Source organism: Scylla paramamosain, unplaced genomic scaffold, assembly GCF_035594125.1.
Source record: "Scylla paramamosain isolate STU-SP2022 unplaced genomic scaffold, ASM3559412v1 Contig126, whole genome shotgun sequence".
In the NCBI taxonomy this organism is placed as follows: domain Eukaryota; kingdom Metazoa; phylum Arthropoda; class Malacostraca; order Decapoda; family Portunidae; genus Scylla; species Scylla paramamosain.
The window spans coordinates 62,501-85,000 of NW_026973791.1; the positions used below are offsets into that span (position 1 = coordinate 62,501).

Here is a 22,500-nt window from a genome sequence, read left to right on the forward strand (position 1 = left end):
CATACGAACGCACACAAATTAATACCAGTGATAGAAAAAGAACTTATATAGCAACATATTCTGAAACGCTTCATTTGTTCTCTCACCATATTTTTTTTTTCAAATGCCACAGAGATGATTAGCCGGGTTTTCAATTGCGTTTCTCCTGTTAATAATATAGAAATCGTGTTAATGTCACTAGAACCATTAAAACATCCTTGAAAACCTGTGCAACTTCATTTAGTCTTATCAGTTTAGTGGAGGTGCGGCGCAGAAGTGTTTCAGAATAGGGATCATTGTCTCGTATTCCTCCAGCCTGGTGTCCCCGCTCGGCTCTTTTCACGACTCGCAACGAGGGAGAAAGGTCGAAGTGCGGTGGTCTCGTGGCGGAAGGCTGAAGGAGGCGGTGAAGGAGTGAAGGTAAGAGTATGGTAATGATAAGAATATTAGATTATTACTCAGTGCATGGAATTAATGTGTAACCCTTGAGATTGCGAATGATTAGGTTGAATACGTGAGGATTAGAATGGATAGGTGTGATTGGGTTAGTTTTGTCCAGGTATGGGGATTAGGTAAGCCACGTTAGGTAATGTGATTAGCTTGAGCTGATATAGGTTGACCAGGTGAGGTTGGTAGGTGTGATTAGGTTGAAAAGATGGTGATTACAACACTTAAGTAGTTAAGCTTATCAGGGGAGAGATGAATATGCTGATCAGATGGGAAGTTATAGATAGAAGTTTAGCATTTTGCGAGGGAATAAGCTGCAAGGGTGATTAGACTGCAGGTAAAGTGATTTAACTTGTCAGGTGAGAGAAGTATGCTGACCAGATGGTAAGTTGGTTGCTTGTTTGTCCAGGTGATTGACGTCTGATTAAGCTTACTGAGGTGATAATTAAGGAAGTGAATTTGAGATTATATTATATAAGCACGTAAAATCATGTTGGATTGGTGTGTCCGTGGCTGCTATTTTGTGGTCCCTCTGCTTATTCGCTGTGCTGAGTAGCGGTTGGCTTGTTAACTACGATTGGTCATTATTTTCCTTTATTCACTATCACACACACACACACACACACACACCTACCTACTTACCTACCTTTAATAACGCTGTATGCACACCCACGCACTCTCATGCAGAAAATAATGATGACACTCAAAAAAAAAAAACTGGTGGCACAAGAAAACTGGTGGCACTCAAAATACTGGTGATGAACTCAAAAATACTGGTGATGCACTCAAAAAAACTGGTGATGCACTCAAAAAACTGGTGATGCACTCAAAAAACTGGTGATGCACTCAAAAAACTGGTGATGCACTCAAAAATCTGGTGACACTCAAAAACCTAGTCAGGCAGCCAAAACAATGGTCATGCACTCAAAAAGACATAACCCCTTCTCAAACACACACACACATTTCCATTCTAAATTTGCATTAGACTTTTCTAATACTGCTTTGTTCTATTAAACTACTTATTTATTTATTTTTTTTTTATCCAGTTCACCTGAAAGTTGGCCTATTTCAGATAGTTCTTTTCCTAATTTGTTATTCATCTGATAAATATTTTCTTGTATAATATTTCCTCATGTATTTGGCTACAAAATTCTTTCCCTTACATGACGTGTTCATTATACAGTGGGTTTCAAAAAGATAGGCTAGATTTGAAATTGTTGTTTCTCTGGAACCATAAACTGACTATGAATAAAATTAATAAACTTAAAAGGTACGGATCAAAGTTTAAAATGACTCTTCTTTTCAAATTGTAAGTTTTTTATTTGTGTTCTTCATGAGCGCAGAGATACAGAAATATTTAATCAGGTTCATCTTTCAAACTTGTGTATTAACTGTCATGCCATTGAAATATCTGTGATGCCATGCAAATTTCTTCTATCTGGTGTTTTCTTCTATTCTGCATCATCCTTCAAATTTTTGCCTTTAAATTATAATAGGGACGTATTTATCAAACACGCATTTCTCAGCTTCAAACGTTATACTGCCATACTTTTCAGATTTTCTCTACCCGGTGCTTTCCTTTCTTTCAATTTTTGTTTCTTGAATATGACAGTATGGAATTTAGCCATATTTCATATTAAATCTCAGCACAGTTCCCATACCATGCAGTGCTTGTCAGGCTTCCTCCATTTTCCCATCATATATCTTGTGTAGTCTTAGTTTTGTAGGGAATCAGTTATCAAACACATTACAAGGAATCACAACACATACAACAAGCTTCATGTATCTAGGAACTAATGGTCTGTTTTCCTTGTAGGTGTGAAGTGTGCAGCTTCCACTTCATCATCCCATGAACAGCCCACAGGAATCTCTACCAGCACCTGGTTATTAAACAGTGTTGTCACGCCAGGCCCAATGTACTCCATTGCAATCAGGGAGTCAAGCTTCACCAGGAAAAGAGGCAGAGCGTCACCACCTTCAAGCCCCACAAGAGGTATTAAGTATCGTTGGGACAAAGCAATCAGGGAAGAGTCAAGTTGCAGTAAGAGGAGTGGGTCAAGAATTTCAAGCGGGAAGAACACGTAAAATTCCCTTCAAGTCATGGCGGGACCGACAGGCAAGCTTCAACACTTGTGGAGGCACGAGAGCTGCAGGCAGTTTCACAAAGAAGAGGTTGCTCCTCACTCAAGTTGACGCAAGGACACAAGAATTGGCAAGTGTTGTTGCTCCCAGGCCCTGCTGCAAGAGTTCTCCAGTCCACTCCAGTCTGGGAAGGAAGAATGTAGCAAGTCCCTCTCTTCTGTATTCAACAACTACCACCACCACCTTCATTCAGGCTTGGGATAAGTTTTGTACATTCCAGCACTTCAGTAATAAGGAAAAAAAGTGCCATGTTTATATTATTGTTGTGTATTTATTCACTTGACATTCACATTAAAACAATAAACATTCAGTATACCATCTTGAACATAATGATAGTTATTTATGCCATGTCAATAATATCTTTGGCAAATAGTCTTTCTGGGAGTACAGGTCATGCCCTCAAGGCAAAAAAAAAAAAAAAAAAAAAAAAGCCAGGATTGGCTACTAACCTTTGTTTAAGATATCATTTGCACATAGAAGCCCATCCCAGCCGACACTGGAGTCACTGGGACGGGGCTTTTATGTGCAAGTGGTATCTTAAAAGTTTAGAGGGCACAATCCTGTTTTTTTTTTTTTTTTTTTACCTTTGGGGCATGCATGAATTATCAAATATTTATTTTTACACTATTATACCACACTGTTAGCTAACTATATATTTATTTCACATATATAATAAGAATAGTCACAAATATTTATTTATTAGCAAAGACATACAAGTCTTATTTCACAAATATAATAAGAATAGTCACAAATTTATAAAGACATACAAGTCGTACACAGCAGTGCATCCTGGACTAGAGACACTACACTGGTGGAGTCATGTGCTGTGGCACCTGGCTCGACACTTGTACAGCATCAGCACACCCAGTACTGGCTGCAGACACTCTCCATTTGGCTCTTCACCTGATGTCACACCCTGCGACATAGCACTACTGGCCTGACTGCAGACAGGACGTTCGCCAGCACAAGACAGACATCTGCAAAAGAGTAATGCAACTTGGGGAAGATGGAAAGTTACTAAGACATGAACTTATATCACACATACACACTAATTCTATAACTCAAATGCCAGCATTTTACTTTTCACAAACTTTTCACTCCCTTGAACAGCCCATCACCTGGCCCAAACAATCCTGAAACACCCAACAATTCATATCTATTTATCTTTTCTATATCCATAAATTCCCCCAAAAACCTTATTTTTCACTAAACACCTTTCACGTGCACATCTCGCAAGAAAAACTCAAGCAACGCATCCTCTCCTCTTATTTCACACTGATCACTGCAGACCATTCCTTCTAACCCTCTTCAGTAACTCTCCACAACACACCACACCGGTAACACTCATCCATCCCGGTCACTCTTAACAAAAGCACCACATGTGCACTTACCCAGCCCACACACTGCCTCTCTTGCAATCCTGTACCACTATTTTCACACTTACTGCTCTTCTAATCTTGGTAAGAGCACGCCTCTCCTCCATGCATTTACTAATCTTATTAACCACCTCCCTCTTATCCTGCACATACATACATAAGGATTCATACACACACATACACACACACACACACCATGACTCTCAACAATACTCTGATTACATACAGTTGAGGATTCCTTATCCAAAATTGTTGGGAGTGAATGAAAGTGGTGCATATTTTAGATTTCCCAGTTTTTTTTTAATGACAACTTGCCAATTTCTGATACCTCCCATGGCAGTAAATCAAGCTCTAGTAATCAATTTTTTGGTGGGACAAAAACATGACAAGACATGACAATTAAAAACTTAGATTTTTAAATTTAGGATAGAGGATTCTCAAGTGTAGCAACAAAACACAGTGTTCACCTGAATTGGTTCCTGCAGTCACCGCCACCTGTCAGTCACAAGGTTTCCAGTAAGGTGTATTTCTTGCTCCTGAGTTATGGGAGCGTCCCAAGGTTTCTTCCACTTCCTCTCCGTGTTACCACCTGTGGGGAAGACACACATCTGTACTCCTGCTCGCATGACTCACAACTCGGTCCAGAATTTAACCGTTTCACCACAACATTACACAGCAAAGAAGGCACGACAGAAAACATTGACATGTACATTTAACTCTTAAAGCAGTGGGCTGTATTGTAACTTGAAGGTCTCCACATACATGATAAACTAGACTTTTCATTATGACAAGATATGATATGTCTACTCAAATAAGAAGACATGGAAAAAGTGCCAAATTGTCATGCATGACAACTCACGTGCCCTGAAGATGTTATGCTCAGTCTTTCAATCACTGAAAGACTGTCAGGCACAGTGGAGAGAGGTGTCTCTCCTGCGCTGTCAGGCACAGTGGAGAGAGGTGTCTCTCCTGCGCTCCCCTGTACTTTTTTCCCCCTTGCCACTACCTTCTCATTTCATTGCTCACATTCAATACCCCTTACATTACAATGGATCCCGGCAAGTTTAACAGGGAAGAGAGTGCCGTGATGGTGTTTGAGTCGAGGTCAGTAACTGTGGGGCTGGAAGGAAGACAGGGAGATCAAAGACAGCCGTGACACAGTTGGCCAGGGCTACACTAGTGCTGGGCACAGCTGCCACTCCTGAGAGAAAGGCTAAGGGCAAAAAAGGAAGACAGATACAGGAATAATAAGTTGATGGAACACATGCACGGTGAACACTTAATTGCCACGCCATCTTTCTCCTGGTCAGAAGAGACCTGTGAGCTGCAGGATGACTGGGGGTGAGCAGCCTCCGTCCACCACCCGGGTGACGGCTGCTTCTGAATTTGCCATCTTCCTTCCTGTCTCACAATTACTGATCCCTTCTTGAACAAATACCATCACAACACTTTTCTTCACTGTCAAGCTTGCCAGGACTCATTATGTGAGGAAAATTATGGGTGAGCCATCACATGAGAAGCTTTGTACCAAGGGAAAAACAGGCAGGGGAGTGTGGCAGTGTAGAAGAGGGGGACAGCTGAGTGTCATTGAAGAAGAGGGGATAGTTGTCTGGAAGGTTTGTGTCGAGTTGATAGATGGAAGAATTGATTTTTTTAGACAGCAAACAATAACTAGTTTGGTCTGCCCCAGTCAGAAATTTTTGAGAGATCAGAAGTGAGGTGTTCTGTGGCTTCCCTGCGTGAACTGTTTACTTCCTGAAGGGTTGGATGTCTATGAAAAGACATGGATAAGTGCGGGGTGGTATCATCAGTATAGGAGTGGATAGGACAACAAGTTTGGTTTTAGAAAGTCACTGATGAATAATAGGAAAAGTGGGTGACAGGACAGAACCCTGAGGAACACCACTGTTAATAGATTTGGGAGAAGAATAGTGACCGTCTACCACAGCATCAATAGAATGGTCAGAAAGGAAACTTGAGATGAAGTTACAGAGAGAAGGATAGAAGCCGTAGGAGGGTAGTTTGGAAATCAAAGCTTTGTGCCAGACTCTATCAAAAGCTTTTGATAAGTCCAAGGCAACAGCAAAAGTTTCACCAAAATCTCTAAAAGAGGATGACCAAGGACTCAGTAAGGAAAGCTAGAAGATCACCAGTAGAGAAATAATGATTGGTTAGTGTTAATACTACTACTACTGCTGCTGCTACTACTATGGTCTGGAAGGGAGAGTTGGGAGTGTTAAGTGTGTGGTGTTCATGCTACTACTAATGCTACTACTCCTACTGTTATTACTACCACTACCACTAAGCTAACTTGAGAGAGAGAGAGAGAGAGAGAGAGAGAGAGAGAGAGAGAGAGAGAGAGGAGAGAGAGAGAGGAGAGAGAGAGAGAGAGAGAGAGAGAGAGAGAGAGAGAGGAGAGAGAGAGAGAGAGAGAGAGAGGAGAGAGAGAGAGGAGAGGAGAGAGAGAGCAATTTTATATAGAGAGAAAAACATAAAAAAAATACATCAACAACGACAACAACAACCTCATTAACCTGTTAGAGAAGGACTGAGAGAAGCTTACCATACAAGTGTGGCTCTCCCCAGCAGCAGCAGCAGCAGTAGCAGCCCCTCTGTCCGGCACAGCTGCCCCATCAGGCACCTCCACTGCTCCCAGCTGTCCTACACCTGTGGCCACCAGGAAGCTTACAAGGGCCACCTGCAGCTCTGCCACTAAGCTGTCTGGCCTGCAACACAAATCAAGATCAGAATATATTTAATACTGTACTTAATTCCTGCCAACTACTACTACTACTACTACTACTACTGCTACACTGTTCTGGGAGTGCTAAAAAAATATACAATAATAACTATGACTACTGCTGTTACTGCAATTATTACCTAACAATAGTGAAGGGCAGAGAGAGAGAGAGAGAGAGAGAGAGAGAGAGAGAGAGAGAGAGAGAGAGAGAGAGAGAGAGAGGAGAGAGAGAGAGAGAGAGAGAGAGAGAGAGAGAGAGAGAGAGAGAGAGAGAGAGAGAGAGAGAGAGAGAGAGAGAGAGAGAGAGAGAGAGAGAGAATGGAAAGAAAAAAAACAATAACAAGTAAACAAAGAGAACCTGTCCAATCATTGACTTCAAACTGTAGGAAGAACCAAGCCTATATTTTGTGACTTGACTGGGACTACCCCCTCTCTGTAGGCTGTCCTGGCTGGCTGGGTGAGGCCACAGTCCCTTCCTTTGACTTCATTTGTGGTGGCTGGGGGGCTGTGGGGGGCTGGGAAGTGGGTGAGGTGAAGTGGGTCTGGTGTGTCTGTGGTGGAGTGTGGGGCTGCTTGTGAAGGCTGTCAGACTGTTTGTGAGGCTCCTGTGGTGTGTGTGATTTTTAGGAGTGTTAAAAGTAGAAGGCCGGAAGTAGTATTAAAGTTATACTTGGCGCTGGTCAGACCTCATCTAGACTACGCTGTGCAGTTCTGGTCCCCACATTACAGGAAAGATATAGGTCTCGAGGTTGAAGCTGTTAAATTTACATTCTTTAGAGATACGTAGGTTAAGAGGGGACCTGATAGAAGTCTTTGAGTGGTATAAGGGTTATAACAAGGGGGATGTAGGCAAAATTCTTAGGATCAGCAACCAGGGTAGAACAAGAAATAATGGGTACAAGCTTGAAAAATTTGGGTTTAGGATGGAGATAGGAAAAAAAATTTGTCCTCAAAAAGAGTGGTAGATGAGTGGAACGGACTCAGTAATCATGTTGTTAGTGCTAGGACACTAGAGAGCTTTAAAAGATTAGACAAGTTTATGGATGGGGATAACAGATGGAAATAGGTAGGTATATTTCATACAGGGACTGCCACGTGTAAGCCTGGTCGCTTCTTGCAGCTTCCCTTATTTCTTATGTTCTTATGTTCTTATGTATGTGTGAGGTATGTGGTGTTCTGTGAAGGGGCTGTGTTAGATGCTGTGTCAGGGGCTGTGGAGGGCTGTGGGGGAGGTGGAGGGGCTGGCTGTGTGTGTGTGTGTGTGTGTGTCTTGGAGGATCTGAACTCAGCCCACTGGCATTAATTCTGCCGCTGAACAAACTCCACCTGAAAAATAAGGAGAGAATTAATGGCTGGTGATGAAATAATAATAACAATAATAATAATCTATCTATTTGAATTAATGACTGGTAATAATATAGTGATAATCTATCTATCTGTCTGTCTGTCTGTCTGTCTGTCACCATATCAGGCTGATAATCCCACATGAGACAGCCCAGTCAACACACACACACACACACACACACACACACACACACACACACACACACACACACACACACACACACACACACAAACCTAACCCAACCACTTACAGCCTTCTTCTGCTTGTTCCTCAGAATCTTAATGGCCTCCATGTCCCGTTCCTTCCACTGTGGGGGCGACTCAGAAGTGTGATAATGAAACAGCTTGTACTGCCTGCAGGTGGAGGGGGAGGTTACGTTAGGCTGGCACTGTCTGCATGTTAGGTTAGGTTAATAAAATGAAGAGAGGTTATGTGAAGAACAAGGAGAGGAGGAGGAGGAGGAGGAGGAGGAGGAGGAGGAGGAGGAGGAGGAGGAGGAGGGGGAGGTAAGTAAGAAAGAAAACATAGATTGAGAAAATAATAATAATAATAATAATAATAATAATAACTATTTACCTGCAATAAGATAACCTGACCTGACCTAACAATGATAAAACAGCAAAATTACCATCAGTGCTTGACCTGACCTCACCTCACCTAACAACAAGAAACAGCAAAACTACCAACAACATTTCTCAATAAAATAATAAACCAATAAAAAACTCACAAAAATAATAATAATAATAATAATAATAATAAAAAACACCATTACCAACCTGACCTGACCTCGAAACTCAGTGTTATCATTTCCTCCTCCTGGTCATCATCACTAACCACGAAGACCTCCAGCAAGGTCACCACAGGTTCAAAGTAGGGGTCATGCTCCCCTACTCTGCTGGTTGACTCCCCCCTCCTCGCTCACCACGCTGTCATCGAGGTCTGTCTGTCTGAGAGAGAGAGAGAGAGAGAGAGAGAGAGAGAGAGGAGAGGAGAGAGAGAGAGAGAGAGAGAGAGAGAGAGAGAGAGAGAATTAGGCCTTGGTTGGGCTAGGAGGAGGAAGAGATGGGAAGAGAGAAGAGGAGGTCTAGATGAAAGAAAGAGGAGGAAGAGGAAGAAGAGGACAAACATACATGCATATACAAACAAACAAACAAACAAACAAATATTCAGTTAACACAAGAAAAACAGAAAAAATGAAAAAAATAAAAACGATATATTCTGACACATACACACACACACACACACACACACACACACACACACACACACACACACACACACACACAAACACACACACATAACGAACCAACAAAACAAACAAACAAAACAAACAACAAACACAAGAAAATGAAGAAAAAGAAAATATTTACGTTAAAAACTTTTTTTTTTTTTATCCTTAACGAACACAAGAACTCCCCCACCCCCGCCCTCCCTTCCCTCTCACACACACACACACACACACACACACACACACACACACACACACACACACAAATAATTCCATATATCAAAAAAAAAAAAAAATCGAAAATACAATAAAATAAGGAGGCATTTTGAGCCATATTTCCCTTATTTCCCCTTGTCCCCTCGTCCCTTAGCGCTCAAGATGGCCGCCCATACCTGCTTCTTACTGGCGGGCAAGTGTGTGTGTTGAAAATCGCTAAATAAAGGAGTAATTAATAATGGTGGGGCATCACCCTCGATCATCCCTCGATTTTCCGCCATAAGATCCCCGCCACCCGCCCTCACATATATGCCTATTTTCCTTATTTACACCTCCGCACCGCCACCATTCTCGTGTGTGTTGATAGCCAGATGATGTGAGTGTAGAATGGTAGCCATGTTACCTTCTCAAGAGCCATGGTGTCGCCGATGATGATGGATAATTGTGGCTGCCTCTATCAGTCTCTCCGATGCAATTTTGTAAGCAGACTCGCCATCTGATATGGACGCTCGATCTTGATCTTGATGGTACAGATAGCTCGGGATCACTCTTAAACCAGGCCTTTGGATCGGCAACTCCTGTAAAAGGGAAAAAAGAAAAGAAAAAAAAATTAACAAACATCATCATCTACTGTAACTGTTCCTACATCTGGCACGCCACATTCTCTCCAGAAACTCTTTCACCGCCTCAATCATCCTTTCATTGGCCTCTCTACACAGTCCCAGCAACAACACCATCCATTCCTTTCCTGTCTTCTCCACTCTTTCATTCCTATCATGCCCTAACTCAGTCAGTATCACTTGCATCATCTCATTCCTGTCTCTGGCATACTTCACACACTCCAGCACCACATGTTCCACCGTCTCATCCTCTCCCATGTCACACATCTGGCACACTTTGCTGCGGGACTCAGACCACCTGTAACTCCTTGCATTCACATCCATACACTGTGCCCTCGCTCGGAAGAGAAGATCACCGCCCAGGCTTCCATCATACCACCTTTCATACCTCGGGGCCTCTTTCTCCTTGTACCATTCCAGGGTCTTCTTTCTTTCCATTTCATTCTTCCATTCATTCAGTCCCACACATTTCACTTCTTTGTCTATCTCATTCTTCCATTTTCTCACATCCCATTCGGCTCCCACTCTGCCTCCTCTTGTTACCACTCATTCACGCTCATTTTGATTCCTCCCAGCCATTCTTATCGCCTACACCACTTGCAATCCATTCCTGTCTGTCATTCTCATGCATCTCTTCCTCCATTTGCTTCCACTTTCATTCCACAGGTACACCTTCCTTGCTATTCTTGCGTCATCCATTCTCTCAAGCCTAATCCTGTACCTAAGTGTGGCTTTTGTGAGTCTTTCTCTGAAGGTGCTCCATCCCATGTCACCTCTCAAGGCTTCAACTGCTGTGCACCTCGGTGCACTCAGTGCCATCCTTGCTACTCTATTCTGGCCCACTTCTAACTTATCAATTTCACTTTCATTCCATGCAATCACATCCATACCATACATTATACTTGGCACAGCCACACTCTTCCACACTTCTCTCAACACATCATACTTACTTGCTCTCATCCTTGCCGCGCTTCCCAATCGACCTACCCACTGGTTTACCATACTTATCTTTTCATTCTTTGCCTTTGCACACCCACTAGGACTCATCCACATCCCTAAGTACTTATATTGTTGCACCTGTCTCAACTCATTCTCATACTTCACACACTCCAGCACCACATGTTCCACCGGCTCATCCTCTCCCATGTTACACATCTCTGTTCTATGTTGACAATCTTGAATCTTGATCTTTCTTCGGTGTCTTTTGGGAGTTTTTGAAGTGATTTTTTTTATTTTCATTATTTTTTTTAATATACTTTTTGAATAGTGTTGATAGGAAAATGTGGGGAATTTAATGGGCTATCTTGGTGTACTATTGTTTTTTTTTTTTTCTTTGCGGTAGTTATTTAGATATTCAGAAAAATGTTGAAAGTATCTGTGTGTCTTAGAATTTGACATGCTATATATTTTTTCAATTTTCTCTTTATTAACTAACTTGTAATTGATGATGGCGATAGTCAGAGATGAACAATTTAATGGACTATCATGGTGCACTATTAGTTCTGCTTTTCCACTTATAGTTATTTAGAAATATATTACAGAAAAGTACAACAATTTTTCTTCCTCCTTCTTCTCCTCCTCCTCCTCATCATCATCATCATGTTTCTCTTCTTCCTATTATAATTACTACTACTACTGTGTGTGTGAGTGTGTGTGTATAGTAATAATAATAATTATAATGATGATAATAATAATAATAATAATAATAAGAAGAAGAAGAAGAAGAAGAAGAAGAAGAAGAAGAAGAAGAAGAAGAAGAAGAAGAAGAAGAAGAAGAAGAAGAAGAAGAAGAAGAAGAAGAAGAAGAAGAAGAAGAAGAAGAAGAAGAAGAAGAAGAAGAAGAAGAAGAAAAGAATAAGATGATGATAATGAAAACACACATATATAGAAGACATACTAAATTCTCTCTCTCTCTCTCTCTCTCTCTCTCTCTCTCTCTCTCTCTCTCTCTCTCTCTCTAATATAATAACAATAACCAGGAATAATGAAGTATAGGTTAGTATCCCTTAAAAACATACGTTTTCTCTAATTACGTCACTTATTTAAGAAACATAAGGTCGAGTATCCTACAAATTTACTTAATAAAATGGACCATATTGATCTTCCAAGTAAAAATTATAAATATAGCTCTTTCTCTGACTGCTCCCACTTAAACATAATAAGTACTAGTATTAAACATCACAGAATAGTAGATTTAAATAGTATATACAAGAAAAACTATAAAAAAAAACTCGTATAATAGCAATTAACAGAAATAATGAAGTACAGACTAGTGTCCCTTAAAATATATACGTTTTCTCTAATTACGTCACGCCTTTAAGAAACAAAGTCGAGAATCTTTGCAATTACAGTTACAAAATGGACCATATTGACATTACACGCATAACTACTATTACTAGTACTATTACTACAACTACTACTACTACTTACAGCCACTACTATCGCCGAAATTGTTGTACTAAGTAACTTTCTCGGCTCATTGTTGACCAATAGTCCAGCACACTACAAGGGCGGCCTGATAGTCCAAGTAGTCACCACATACGTGTGACCATTCACTACTCCTGCTACTACTGCCATGCTGCTGCTGCTACTGCTGCTGGTGATGGTTGATGCAAATCTGATGGAGAATAAAGGGTTAGGTTAATAGTAGTAGTAGTAGTAGTAGCAGCACTAGTAGTTAGGTTAGGAGGAGGAGGAGAGATAAAGAGAGAGAGAACGGAACAGATAATATGGATGCTGTGGTATTGTAATAGTTGTAACACTGAGGATATTTGCTGTTTTCTCCTCCGCCATGCTGGGTGTTTTATTCATATTTGTTTTGTGAGTAGTAGTAGCAGTAGTAGTAGTATAAGTAGTAGTGTGCTTTCGTCATATATATCTGATAATGTATTATCATCAAAGTAAAATTCACTGGACGCGATTAATGCTTTCTCATGTGTTAAGCAAGATTGCATTTGCTCCATCTGAAAACATTTATAATTTTGGTTCATCGGCATTTAAATGTCTGCCTCCTCTTCTCTTTCTTCTGGTATATGTGAAAATGTTGTACAAAAATTACGAATGGGTAAGTTGCCTTAATATGTCGGAAAATCTGGATACTGCTTAATATTCTTGTGTTTCCCATAAAAAATTACGTTTTCTTATACAACTACAAAAGAAAATGAAAAACATTTAGCAGTAGCTATATATTTTCTATCCATTTCTGTTAGTAATGTCACCGCCAGGCTTTCTTGATGTCTATTCACTCCTGCAGCACCAAGAAGAGTCACACACAGATAGCTCGGGGGGACTACTTTCTTCCAGCCACACATGTAATCATCCTAACACACACACACACACACCACCCCTCAAGGAACCTCTCCACACAAGCAATATTAAAGAAAAAAAAAAACACGGTACAAAATATAAGTAAAAACCCTAAGGAATACATAGATTATACACCAATGCTAAATATTCACAATCTTATATAAAAAAAAAGAGACGAGATTATCATTGTAGCCACATAACGCTTCCAACTCAATGAATTAGCCATTAACGGAGGTGCAGCCAACCAGTCTTTTCTATACCACAAGAAAATCAAAGGAAAGCTTCAAATTTCATACATCTCATAATTGTGAATATTAAACAAAACGAGAATTATGCAAATCTCAGTCACTTTTATTGTTGGTGAATCCTTTACTAGTTAACACACCACTATTCTGTCCACCTCCCCACTGCAAGAGTTAACCAGTATTCTCAGTCTTTCACCACTATTCTGTCCACCTCCCCACTGCAAGAGTTAACCAGTATTCTCAGCCTTTCACCACTATTCTGTCTACCTCCCCAGTGCAAGAGTTAACCAGTATTCTCAGTCATTCACCACTATTCTGTCCACCTCCCCACTGAAAGAGTTAACCAGTATTCTCAGTCCTTCATCCCTTTCTCTGGTGGACTCTTTCACTCCCTGTCTGCCTCTGTATTTCCACCTTCCTGTGACTGGAACTCTTTCAGGATGGAGGCTTCAACACACTTAGCCTTCAATGTCTGACCACCACTTTGGACTGTCTAGAGACTGGCACCTCAGTGGACCTGTTTGTTACTGCACTGTTGGTACCCTTGGGAAGTGTCCCTCCTACACAAAGAAAACAAAGAAAGAAAAAATACACGTGTACAGAGAGAGAGAGAGAGAGAGAGAGAGAGAGAGAGAGAGAGAGAGAGAGAGAGAGAGAGAGAGAGAGAGAGAGAGAGAGAGAGAGAGAGAGAGAGAGAGAGAGAGAGAGAGAGAGAGAGAGAGAGAGAGAGAGAATTAATTAACGATAAGATAATTCTCTCTCTCTCTCTCTCTCTCTCTCTCTCTCTCTCTCTCTCTCTCTCTCTCTCTCTCTCTCTCTCACACACATACACACACACACACACACACACACACACACACACACACACACATAGATAGAAAAAAGGGAGAGAAAAAGGAGGAGGAGATTTCTACTACTACTACTACTACTACTACTACTACTACTACTACTACTACTACTACTACTTCTACTACTACTACTACTACTATCAGCGAAATAGTTGTTTTTGGTAACTTTCACGGCTCCTTGTAGGCTGATAGCCCGAGAGCCACCTGATAGTCAGAATAGTCAGCGCACGTGAACATGTAAGACTATCGCCAGCAGTAAAGGGTTTGAGAAAAATTATGATAGTAATAATACACATTTTCTTTTTAACGCAACCATAGAAAACGCAAGATACACCCTCAATATTTCAAGGGTAACAAAGGTAAAATGTCCAGGCTCTCTAATCAGGGTAAGGCTGCAGGTAATGGTGCAAACTTGAAAAAAAAAATATGTTTAAGAAATAGACAGCAGGGAACTGGTTCTTAGATAGAGTGGTGGATGAATAGGTGGACTCCGTAATGTGGCTGTGGGTGCTGAGTCACTAGGGAGCTTTAAAAGATTAGACAGAATGGTGTGCTTTATATAGGGAGTGCCACGTGAAGGTCTGATGGCTTCCTGCAATAACCCTTATTTATCTATTCATTTATTTTTTTGTTCTTGCGTTCTTTTATCGTGAGTTACCCCACCACTACCCATAACAGAGCATCGGCTTCCCGTTTTCTAGTGCAGTCAGTCAGGAGGTCCTCAGTGACGTCAGCATATCAACGCTCTTGTCTCTTAATGGAAGTTTTGCAAGTTTGTCTCAATATTAGTCAACAAAACAAGAGAATCAATGTGGTCTTTTTTTTTTTTATGTAGGAAGGACACTGGCCAAGGGCAACAAAAATCTAATAAAAAAAAGTGCCCACTGAAATGCCAGTCCCATAAAAGGGTCAAAGCAGTGGTCAAAAATTGGTGGATAAGTGTCTTGAAACCTCCCTCTTGAAGGAATTCAAGTCATAGGAAGGTGGAAATACAGAAGCAGGCAGGGAGTTCCAGAGTTTACCAGAGAAAGGGATGAATGATTGAGAATACTGGTTAACTCTTGCGTTAGAGAGGTGGACAGAAGAGGGGTGAGAGAAAGAAGAAAGTCTTGTGCAGCGAGGCCGCGGAAGGAGGGGAGGCATGCAGTTAGCAAGATCTGAAGAGCAGTTAGCATGAAAATAGCGGTAAAAGACAGCTAGATATGCAACATTGCGGCGGTGAGAGAGAGGCTGAAGACAGTCAGTTAGAGGAGAGGAGTTGATGAGACGAAAAGCTTTTGATTCCACCCTGTCTAGAAGAACAGTATGAGTGGAACCCCCCAGACATGTGAAGCATACTCCATACATGGACGGATAAGGCCCTTGTACAGAGTTAGCAGCTGGGGGGTGAGAAAAACTGGCGGAGACGTCTCAGAACACCTAACTTCATAGAAGCTGTTTTAGCTAAAGATGAGATGTGAAGTTTCCAGTTCAGATTATAAGTAAAGGACAGACCGAGGATGTTCAGTGTAGAAGAGGGGGACAGTTGAGTGTCATTGAAGAAGAGGGGATAGTTGTCTGGAAGGTTGTGTCGAGTTGATAGATGGAGGAATTGAGTTTTTGAGGCATTGAACAATACCAAGTTTGCTCTGCCCCAATCAGAAATTTTAGAAAGATCAGAAGTCAGGCGTTCTGTGGCTTCCCTGCGTGATATGTTTACCTCCTGAAGGGTTGGACGTCTATGAAAAGACGTGGAAAAGTGCAGGGTGGTATCATCAGCGTAGGAGTGGATAGGACAAGAAGTTTGGTTTAGAAGATCATTAATGAATAATAAGTAGAGAGTGGGTGACAGGACAGAACCCTGAGGAACACCACTGTTAATAGATTTAGGAGAAGAACGGTGACCGTCTACCACACCAGCAATAGAACGGTAAGAAAGGAAACTTGAGATGAAGTTACAGAGAGAAGGATAGAAACCGTAGGAGGGTAGTTTGGAAATCAAAGCTTTGTGCCAGACTCTATCAAAAGCTTTTGATATGTCCAAGGCAACAGCAAAAGTTTCACCAAAATCTCTAAAAGAGGATGACCAAGACTCAGTAAGGAAAGCCAGATCACCAGTAGAGCGGCCTTGACGGAACCCATACTGGCGATCAGATAGAAGGTTGTGAAGTGATAGATGTTTAAGAATCTTCCTGTTGAGGATTGATTCAAAAACTTTAGATAGGCAGGAAATTAAAGCAATAGGACGGTAGTTTGAGGGATTAGAACGGTCACCCTTTTTAGGAACAGGTTGAATGTAGGCAAACTTCCAGCAAGAAGGAAAGGTAGATGTTGACAGACAGAGCTGAAAGAGTTTGACTAGGCAAGGTGCAAGCACGGAGGCACAGTTTCGGAGAACAATAGGAGGGACCCCATATGGTCCATAAGCCTTCCGAGGGTTTAGGCCAGCGAGGGCATGGAAAACATCATTGCGAAGAATTTTAATAGATGGCATGAAGTAGTCAGAGGGTGGAGGAGAGGGAGGAACAAGCCCAGAATCGTCCAAGGTAGAGTTTTTAGCAAAGGTTTGAGCAAAGAGTTCAGCTTTAGAAATAGATGTGATAGCAGTGGTGCCATCTGGTTGAAATAGAGGAGGGAAAGATGAAGAAGCAAAGTTATTGGAGATATTTTTGGCTAGATGCCAGAAATCACGAAGGGAGTTAGATTTTGAAAGGTTTTGACATTTTCTGTTAATGAAGGAGTTTTTGGCTAGTTGGAGATCAGACTTGGCATGGTTCCGGGCAGAAATATAAAGTGCATGAGATTCTGGTGATGGAAGGCTTAAGTACCTTTTGTGGGCCACCTCTCTATCATGTATAGCACGAGAACAAGCTGTGTTAAACCAAGGTTTAGAAGGTTTAGGACGAGAAAAAGAGTGAGGAATGTACGCCTCCATGCCAGATACTATCACCTCTGTTATGCGCTCAGCACACAAAGACGGGTCTCTGACACGGAAGCAGTAGTCATTCCAAGGAAAATCAGCAAAATACCTCCTCAGGTCCCCCCAACTAGCAGAGGCAAAACGCCAGAGGCACCTTCGCTTAGGGGGATCCTGAGGAGGGATTGGAGTGATAGGACAAGATAAAGATATGAGATTGTGATCGGAGGAGCCCAACAGAGAAGAAAGGGTGACAGCATAAGCAGAAGGATTAGAGGTCAGGAAAAGGTCAAGAATGTTGGGCGTATCTCCAAGACTGTCAGGAATACGAGTAGGGTGTTGCACCAATTGCTCTAGGTCATGGAGGATAGCAAAGTTGTAGGCTAGTTCACCAGGATGGTCAGTGAAGGGAGAGGAAAGCCAAAGCTGGTGGTGAACATTGAAGTCTCCAAGAATGGAGATCTCTGCAAAAGGGAAGAGGGTCAGAATGTGCTCCACTTTGGAAGTTAAGTAGTCAAAGAATTTTTTATAGTCAGAGGAGTTAGGTGAGAGGTATACAGCACAGATAAATTTAGTATGAGAGTGACTCTGTAGTCGTAGCCAGATGGTGGAAAACTCGGAAGATTCAAGAGCGTGGGCACGAGAGCAGGTTAAGTCATTGCGCACATAAACGCAGCATCCAGCTTTGGATCGAAAATGAGGATAGAGAAAGTAGGAGGGAACAGAAAAGGGGCTACTGTCAGTTGCCTCAGACACCTGAGTTTCAGTGAGGAAAAGAAGATGAGGTTTAGAAGAGGAGAGGTGTTGTTCTACAGATTGAAAATTAGATCTTAGACCGCGAATGTTGCAGAAGTTAATGAAGAAAAAGTTGAGGGGGGTGTCAAGACACTTAGGGTCGTCAACAGAAAGGCAGTCCGACCTGGGGACATTTATGGTTCCCTCCCCAGATGGGGACTCCGAGGCTGGTGTAGAAGTCGCCATGATGATTTAAAAATTTTTGAGTGAAGGGTGTGTGTGTTATTAGGTGCTTGTAGTTTTGTGTGGAGGAAGAGAGTTGTCTTTAGAGGGCAGGCTGTGACTGCCCCCTTGTGTTGTGAGACACAAAGGGAAACGTTCAGTGAGGTCAAAGCTGGGTCTGCTTACAAACATTCAATCTCTTACTCTCTTTCATTTTCCCTGTTCACCCTTCACAAACTTCCTATCCGTTCTGTTGTTCTGTTCTGTTCTGCAAGTCTGTGCGAGTTTGTGCGAGTTTGTGCGAGATTGTGTGAGTTTGTGTGAGTTTGTGTGAGATTGTGCGAGTTTGTGTGAGATTGTACGAGTTTGTGTGAGTTTGTGTGAGAATGTGCGAATCTGTGTGAGATTGTGCGAGTTCGTGCGAGTCTGTGTGAGATTGGGCGAGTTTGTGTGAATTTGTGCGAGTTTACATTTCTTTAGTTCTTGTGTATCTCCTCTAGCAAGGAAGACCTGCTGGCTAGTGGTGATAACTGTGTGTGTGTGTGTGTGTGTGTGTGTGTGTGTGTGTGTGTGTGTGTGTGTGTGTGTGTGTGTGTGTGTGTGTGTGTGTGAGTGCGTGTGTGTGTAAGTTTTCAATAGTACAGCTACACTGACTTAACTCAACGTAGCCTAACCTAACCTAGGCTAACCTAACCTAACCTAACCTAACCTAACCTAGCCTAACTTAACCTAGCCTAACTTGACGCAACGTACCATTTTTCCAGCTTTCCCCAATCCCAGCACCTCATTAGCTTCATCCCGTGTCACACCCACCTGTTCTAATACTTTGCTGTTCCTTCCTTTCAAACTGCACACCAAGTTTGGATTCCCTAAGGCAACGCAAGCTTCACCTTCTCACTCCCTGCTGCCTGATACACTCACGCCAATCTCTTTATTGCAGACTACAGTTTCTTCATCCATGGCAACATTTTTCCTCGTCTCAGCATCAATATTGCAATTCGCTTTAGTTTTATCAATTTGAATCTTTCAGCTAAATCCTCGTGAACTATCTGCACGTGTTGCCTGATGCGCAGCTGTCCAGTCACACTCGGCAGCTGTCTTTGTCTGTAATAACCTTCCTAACCTGCATCACGCGTGGCACGTTCTCTACAGGTGTAACTCAACGTACACAGCAAAACATCACTTCCTGCCTCGGTACCCAGGTGACTCTTGCCCTCCCAACCTTCAGGGTAACACAGGCAGGCACAGTCAGTCCGCCCTCCCTGCACGTGTGACAGAACACCACCAGCAGCAGCACACTATCCTAGCCATTGAGCCTTTCAGTGCGGGAAGCAACAGTTCACATGACTGGAAGCAATGCAGGTAATATTTAGAAGCATTTAAGAGAAGGAAAATGCACACAGAGAAAACATTGTACAACTTCTTCCTAATGTAATGACTCAACCTCATTCACCCACCTTGTCATTGTCTTCACCCAAATTGACGAGAGAGAGAGAGAGAGAGAGAGAGAGAGAGAGAGAGAGAGAGAGAGAGAGAGAGAGAGAGAGAGAGAGAGAGAGAGAGAGAGATTAGCATTTACTCTCTCTCTCTCTCTCTCTCTCTCTCTCTCTCTCTCTCTCTCTCTCTCTCCTTTGTTTATGTAGAAAAAAAGGAGACGGACACAGAAAGAAGGAAGAGAAAAGGAAGGAGGAGGAAGGACAAGGGGAACATGAGGAGGAGGGGGAGGGGGAGGAGGAGGAGGAGGAGGAGGAGATGAAGCGAGTGAGCGAGAATACCCAAGCGAAAACGAAATTGAAGAGCAGACGGTGTGGTCACTGGTGCAGGAAGACTGTGAGATTCAGTGTACAGGAAAGCACACAAATCACGAGGACTGTATGCATCTGTTGAGTGGTCACGATACAGAACAAGATCTGCAGTGGTGATGGCATTGTTTGTAAAAGCGGTGCGCATATATACAGTGATGAGTTCCTGGAGGATGAGAAGGAACACACACAAAGCTCCTTCCCTTGACATGCGTACTAAATGGGTTTATTGCTTCACATCCTGGGGAGAAAAGCTCAGGAAATTGTCGCCAGTAAGAGGGCTGGTCCAGACGTGAAGCACTCTTATTACCTGTCCACCACTCACACCTAACGCACACACACACTCACCACAACACTCGGTGACAGGAACAGGTGCACAGTGACCGCCGCAGGAACCAACATGGCGGAGAGAAGTGTATTGCACGACATTCCCTGTGGTGGGTGACACTGACAATATTACGGTGAGATAGGCAGAGATCTGGCAACGCGGCTGGGTGAACACAAAGCGGAAGTCTGGCAACACAGGGAAACTAGTGCTGCTATTTGACAAAGTGAGTAAACAGCACAGAAAAGCATTAAGATCAAGATACTTAACAACTTCTAAAAAGACATCGATAAAAGAGTGGATGGCTGGTGTGGCGGCACAGGTCGCCATGGATGGGGAGGGGGGAGGCGAGCACCAGTCACGTAGCAACACGCATAACCCACGAGGGCGACGCACGAGCCAATCAGAAGACGGAAGACAAGACCGGGGACCAATCAGCACCCCTCTGGACAGGAGACTATTGCTCCAGCTTCCCTTTGAACTGGACGGCTGTGTCTGCCAGGTCTGTGAAGAACACTCAGGGGAGAAACTCCTGTTCCTTTCCCAACCCGCGATTCTGCACCTCCTTCAACAACAACAACAACAACAACAACAACAACAATGATAATAATAACAGGGCATATAATTGAGGATTAGAAGAAATTATACAGAGAGAGAGAGAGAGAGAGAGAGAGAGGCTACCAAAACTATTAACCAAGATTCCTAACTACCAACATTTAAAAAAAACTACCACAATTATCAACCAACACTCCAAAAACTACAATCATTAACCAACATTCGTAGTTACCAACATTCCTTCCACTCACCGGGGCGGAGCAGAGCACGGCCACGCCCTCGCCACGCCTGCAGTCACTCACGCCCCACACCACACTACCACAGTCTCCAAAACCACAACTCGCCGTCCTGCAGTTGTGGTTGGTGAAGAAAGGTGAGGTGGTGGTGGTGGTTATAGGCTAGGCTACTACTACTATTACTACTACTACTACTACTACTACTACTACTACTACTACTACTACTACTACTACTATTACTACTACTACCACCACCACTACCTTCTTCTTCTTCTTCTTCTTCTTCTTTCTTTTCCTCCTCTTCTTCCTCATCCTCCTCTTCTTCTTCCTCTTCCTCCTCTTCTAATAGCCCTTCTTCTTCTTCTTCTTCTTCTTCTCTTTCTTTTCCTCCTCCTGCTCCTCCTCCACCACCTCCTCTTCCTAACCCTCCTCCTCCTTCTCTTCCTCCCCCTCCTCTTCTTTGTCTTTCTTCTCCTCCTCCTCCTCCTCTTTATCCTGCTCTTCCTCTTCCTCCTTCTCCTCCTCTTTCTCCTCTGATACCCCTTATTCTTCGTCTCCTCCTTCTCGTTTTTTTTTTCTTCTTCTTCTTCTTTTTCTTCCTCCTCCTTCTCCTCTTCTTCCTCTTAATCCATTCTTCTCTCTCTCTCTCTCTCTCTCTCTCTCTCTCTCTCTCTCTCTCTCTCTCTCTCTCTCTCTCTGTCTGTCTACTACTACTATTACTATTACTATTACTGCTACTACTACTACTACTACTACTACTACTACTACTACTACTAACCTCAAAGTTCTGCTCATCCAATAGAACAAGACCATTCCCAAAACAAAGATGGCCGCCGGGGTAAACCTTCGCCTCGCCACGTTCTTAACCTGAGAGAGAGAGAGAGAGAGAGAGAGAGAGAGAGAGAGAGAGAGAGAGAGAGAGAGAGAGAGAGAGAGTTTTGTTATCGAAGTTTTTCTTTGTTTTCCTCTTCTTCCTCTTCCTCTTCCTCCTGCTCCTCCTTCTCTTCCGTATCTTTCAGTTTCTCTTCCTCTTCCTCCTCTTCCTGTTCTCTCTCTCCTATTCGTGTTGTTCCTTTTGTTCCTGTTGTTTGCCCCTTTCTTCCCTCTGTCGCTCCTCCTTGTTCACCCTCCATTCATTGTTAGGTTTTCTGTCACATTTCATAAATAAGGCTTCTTCTCTCACTTCTACCACTTCAGTGTGGCATCTAGTACTGCCGCACATTACAAAACACTACGT

General features: G+C 42.6%; 3 long non-coding RNA genes across 5 annotated transcripts in view; 1 reads left to right on the forward strand and 2 right to left on the reverse strand.

Moving 5' to 3' along the window:
* The window catches only part of LOC135099408 (uncharacterized), a 10,130-nt gene extending 7,232 nt beyond the window's left edge, over positions 1 to 2,898 (forward strand). For 2 of the 3 annotated variants that reach the window (XR_010267898.1, XR_010267899.1), the window contains exons 3-4: positions 295 to 399; positions 2,243 to 2,898. This is a non-coding gene — a long non-coding RNA (uncharacterized LOC135099408). Of the gene's footprint in view, positions 400 to 2,242 lie in introns of all 3 variants that reach the window. The other variant, XR_010267897.1, reaches the window with a different exon arrangement.
* Positions 2,899 to 3,250: 352 nt separating this feature from the next.
* LOC135099409 (uncharacterized) lies at positions 3,251 to 7,907 on the reverse strand. The gene is made up of 4 exons (XR_010267900.1): positions 7,043 to 7,907; positions 6,508 to 6,670; positions 4,412 to 4,533; positions 3,251 to 3,545 (listed from the first exon to the last, which is right to left on the reverse strand). It is a non-coding gene; the product is annotated as an uncharacterized LOC135099409 (long non-coding RNA).
* Positions 7,908 to 7,932: 25 nt separating this feature from the next.
* Positions 7,933 to 22,500, reverse strand: part of LOC135099410 (uncharacterized) — a 15,487-nt gene continuing 919 nt past the window's right edge. Inside the window, exons 2-7 of the long non-coding RNA XR_010267901.1 lie at positions 22,042 to 22,130; positions 12,524 to 12,710; positions 9,877 to 10,051; positions 8,806 to 8,976; positions 8,280 to 8,382; positions 7,933 to 8,010 (exon numbers count right to left, since the gene is read on the reverse strand). This is a non-coding gene — a long non-coding RNA (uncharacterized LOC135099410). The remainder of the gene's footprint in view (positions 8,011 to 8,279; positions 8,383 to 8,805; positions 8,977 to 9,876; positions 10,052 to 12,523; positions 12,711 to 22,041; positions 22,131 to 22,500) is intronic.